Below are 5,043 nucleotides of genomic sequence, written 5' to 3' on the forward strand. Positions count from 1 at the left end.
GATATTCACTCAATAAACCTTTATCATAGCACGTTCATTTGCAAGACACTAAAGAATACCTTTAATTTAATTTTCACCTCTTGAGTTTCTAGTTAAATATCTCCTCCCTATGTACTTTTCTAATAAACATGCCCTTATTGGAAAGGGAAATGGCTGTCCTCTGCAGGCAGGGCAACCATGGTCAAATCAGTTCTGGCAGCAATGCCCATTTACCAACTATCTTGTCACAATTTATCGGTTAAAAAACGGAATGAGCTAAATAAACACCTTAGAACTTTCTTTTGGCAAGGTGCCAATGATGATAAGAAAATATCACTCCTATCTTGGGATAAGATTTGTAGACCAAAAGGAGGAGGAGCTGGCATTAAAAATATCAGTGACCAAAGCAGGGCCCTAGGGGCAAAATTAGTATGGAGAATGTTCAGACATCCCCATTTAAAATGGGCGAGAATCTTGTACCATAAATACCTTAAAGAAGACAACCCTATCCAAATATTTAGAGAAAACAATCCACCCAGAGGCTCTCTCATATGGAACTTTATGCTGGAATGTAGAAATATTATCACAGATAAACTCACATGGAACCTAGGGTCAGGGGAAGATGCCTTGTTTTGGTCAGACTCTTGGGGAGGGTATAAGGCGACCGAGAAAATCCATGATTTTGGGCCTACAAGAACACTCCTAGAATCAAACAGAGGGAAATTGATTAGGAACTACATTTCTCCCTCAGAGGATGGAGCGGGGTGTAAATGGATTGTCAGAGAAAATGAGGACATCCCTGTAAGGGATAAAGATAAACTCATGGCAATCTTAAAAGATAGAAACATTTCCTTTAGTCTAGGCAAGGATAGGCTTGTGTGGGATGGCTCCAATAATGGAGAATACAACTCTAAGGATGGGTATAATCACATCACTAAAGCTCAACTTAGACCCAAGACGAAGCTGCCTCTGAAACTCTGCTGGGACAGATACTGCCTACCCAAGGCTGGAGTCTTCACATGGCTTGCTCTCCAGAATAAGCTCTTGACTGCTGAAAAATTTAGAAGGATGGGGTATGAGGGACCCAGTAGATGCCCTCTATGTGAAAAGGATGAAGAGGATACAAATTACCTCCTCCTTAATTGCAACTATGCAAACAAATGCTGGGTGTGGTTTACCCAGAAACTAGGCTGGTCCTCTACCTTTCCTCAAACTATTTTAGGAATGCTCAAAGCTTGGCCCATCCTAAGAAGAGGTTGTCTATTTGAAGGCTTATGGATATCTCTTCCATCTACCATAATTTGGGAATTGTGGAAGGAAAGGAATGGACGCCTTTTCAAAGATGAAAAATTAGAAGTGAAACGGGTAATCAATAAAATTGAGGCTGCTATGATTGAAAAAATCAACAATATGATCAACTTCGGTTTGAAGAAGAATGCCACAGTAACTTATTGGGATGAGAAGATGAAGGGGAAATGGAAAGGACTATCTATCCCACCCTATATTGGGGATGGTCCTGAAGCAAATCTAAGGAAAAGAGCTGAATGTAAGTGGCAACCTCCAGGTGAGGGATGGCTCAAGCTAAACTTTGATGGGGCCTCCAGAGGCAACCCAGGGGTGGCAGGGATAGGATACTCTATCCATAACTGGGAAGAGAAGGAAATTGCCCTCTGGGCTTACCCAATAGGTAATAAGACTAATAATTGGGCTGAATTGGTTGCCCTGTTGGAAGGCCTTAATATTTGCAGAAAGATGGGAGTGAAGAAATTGGAAATTGAAGGGGACTCAACAATTATTATCAACGCTCTAAGAAAAGGTAGTATGCCCAATTGGAGACTCAACTCACTATTGACATGGGCCATTGATTTATGCAAAGGTTTCGAAAGATTTACAATCAACCACATCTATAGGGAAGGCAACACAAGGGCTGATGAGTTAGCTAACTTGGGAGCTGATGGCATTCATCTTCCCAGAAGCTCTATCTTAGGCCATCATCCAATGTTTTATATAAAATGCCATATTATGGTTTTATAGCTTCTTCTCATTAAAAGTTAGATATCATAACATCGACATCAGAATCCTAAAAATTATCGCTCAAACCAAGGCCATCGAATATACATACTAACCCATCACCGAAACACCTAGTCTGGCTGAAATGACTCTATCGAAGAAGCTTACCATTATCCTATCGATAAAGTGATTTATCGAACAAATCTTGGACACGATGAACTTCCAAAAGGATTCACCGAAAACATTAGTTCCATCGACATAAAATACATCGAGGAAATTAGGAGTGGTCCCACCGATGAAATAAAGAGTTTCGATGAAACCACAGTATCGATGAGACATGTGAAGAGCTCGCCGAGGGAAGGAGTCTGGTCGAAAGAGTGATATTGAAGGAACCAATGGATATTTTATCGACGAAGCTATTTCGAGGAAGAGAGCGTATCGAAGAGGCACAAAAGATGTTGACCAAAGATAGCTTTCTCATCGATAAGACTTTTCGAGAAAAGGAAGGTGTCGTAGAGGTGCAAAAGTTATTGGCTGACAAGCACAGTTCCATTGATAATCGAAAAGTCGAAGGAGGATATTTTTCTTTCGTCGACATAATTTTTTTTTTTTTTGACCTGACCGATAAAACGGTTGCAAAACATGACAATGAAAGGATTCTTGCCGAAAATTGGGTTTCGATAAGCCGATGGAGGATTACATCGACATAATCATGTGAGGTAGAGCCTTTCGATGAAAGTGTAGAGATCGATGAAGCCTCAAAGCTCCTTAACGATGACGGTAGTTTCATCGAAACTAAGGAGACATCGATGAAACATGACATTTCGAGGGAAGATAAAGTTAAGCCACTGACGGTCATGATTCCATCGAAAAAGGGTGCGGTCATAAATTTGATGAGTGTCGATGGACGATATGTAGTGCTGCTAGACGAATGATTACTTTCTGCTGCGAGGATCAATACAAATCTTCTGTGACCAAATGAAACTTGGATCAATAGCCTATGTTTCTGTTTATAATGCCAAAATAATTACAGAGTGGTCCCACCGATGAAATAAAGAGTTTTGATGAAACCACAATATCGATGAGACATGTGAACAACTCGCTGAGGGAAGGAGTCTGGCCGAAAGAGTGATATCGAAGGAACCAATGGACATTTTATCGACGAAGCTATTTCGAGGAAGAGAGCGTATCGAAGAGGCACAAAAGATGTTGACCAAAGATAGCTTTCTCATCGATAAGACTTTTCGAGAAAAGGAAGGTGTCGTAGAGGTGCAAAAGTTATTGGCCGATGAGCACAGTTCCATCGAAAATCGAAAAGTCGAAGGAGGATATTTTTCTTTTGTCGACATAAAATTTTTTCATCAATGATCCGACCGATAAAACGGTTGCAAAACACGACGATGAAAGGATTCCAGCCGAAAATTGGGTTTCAATGAGCCGATGGAGGATTACATCGACATAAACACGTGGGGTAGAGCCTTTCGTTGAAAGTGTAGAGATTGATAAAGCCTCAAAGCTCCTTAACGATGACGGTAGTTTCATCGAAAATAAGGAGACATTGATGAAACATGACATTTCGAGGGAAGATAAAGTTAAGCCACCAAAGTTCATGATTCCATCGAAAAAGGTTGTGGCCATAAAATTGATGAGCATCGATGGACGATATGTAGTGCCGCTAGACGAATGATTACTTTCTAATGCGAGGATCAATACAAATCTTTCTATGACCGAATGAAACTTGGTCTATGAATCATAGCTAAAATTATATGATTCTCCTAGTCCTGGGATAAATCTTTGGAATTATGGGACATGACTGGAGCATTTTCTGATTATCATCATGACATCTGCTATAATATGGTGGTCCATTTCAATGTGTTGCTTGATTTCATACTAACATATGCTGACATGGTAATTCAAGATGTTTGCAGACTTTGGGTTGGCTGGTCTGTTTTGCAGGGCAAGGATACCAGGAGGGAATGATAGTATCTTTCAAGCCTCAACCCAAGATCTATATCTGAGAGAAAATATAAAGCTTCCAAAACTTTCATAAAATCCACAACATTTGTATAATTTTCACGTTTATATTTCAATGGCAATATGGCCAAGCAATGTAAGGTAGAAATACCATCATAAGATTTTGTACTTTTTCTAGGAAGTTAATCTTCCTTGGGCTAGACTGGAGGTTTCTTGCCTTGGTTCTTTCCTACCAGTGCCCACACTGAACTGAGATGTAAAATACTTTAAATTAATAAAATTTTCCTGCCCTTGGCCTATTACCTATAAAAAAAATAAAATAAACATGCCCTTATTTTAATAAAATGCTATTATTTTAAATAAATATCCAAACTATCATTTTTTAAATAGTATTTATATGTTTTTTAAAATTTTACTTGTAAGTTGGTTAGTACATGTTATTTTACCATTACTCTCATGCATTCAATTATTAAAATATAGTTATAAAGTAAACTATTAACTTGACACAATTTTTTTTAATCGATGAATTGAGGATTTTTAGCTTGGCTCAAATATATTGAGGCAAGAAACGAGGGACCTCATTTTGAACATGAACATGCAACATTAACACGAGTCTTCCATACATGTGAGCACACTAACCCAACGAGGGTATGGAGCATAAAGTCACAAGCATGAATGACAACAATAACAACACTTGACATGAACACCAATAACATCAATCCTAAGGTTCAAACTCGCGAGCACATTGGATTAGTGAGGGCACAAAGCCCACAATCACAATAGCCCAAAAGAGGTTTCAACCTTGGTGGCAACAACAATAATGCGACAACTTATCCATCACACTATGGGATGAACCCCCTAACTTGACACAATTTCAATATTGAAGAATACAATTATGTTATAATATAATTTCAAATATTAATTTGACACAATTTTTATTTAAAAAATCATGTACGATCTATATAACGTCAAATATACTTATTATCAAGGCATGCATATAAAGTAGTCCCAACAATATGAAATACAAATAATTTTAAAAGAGAAAAAATATATTTAATTTTATTAATTGATTTTAAATAT

Source organism: Cryptomeria japonica, chromosome 3, assembly GCF_030272615.1.
Source record: "Cryptomeria japonica chromosome 3, Sugi_1.0, whole genome shotgun sequence".
NCBI lineage: Eukaryota > Viridiplantae > Streptophyta > Pinopsida > Cupressales > Cupressaceae > Cryptomeria > Cryptomeria japonica.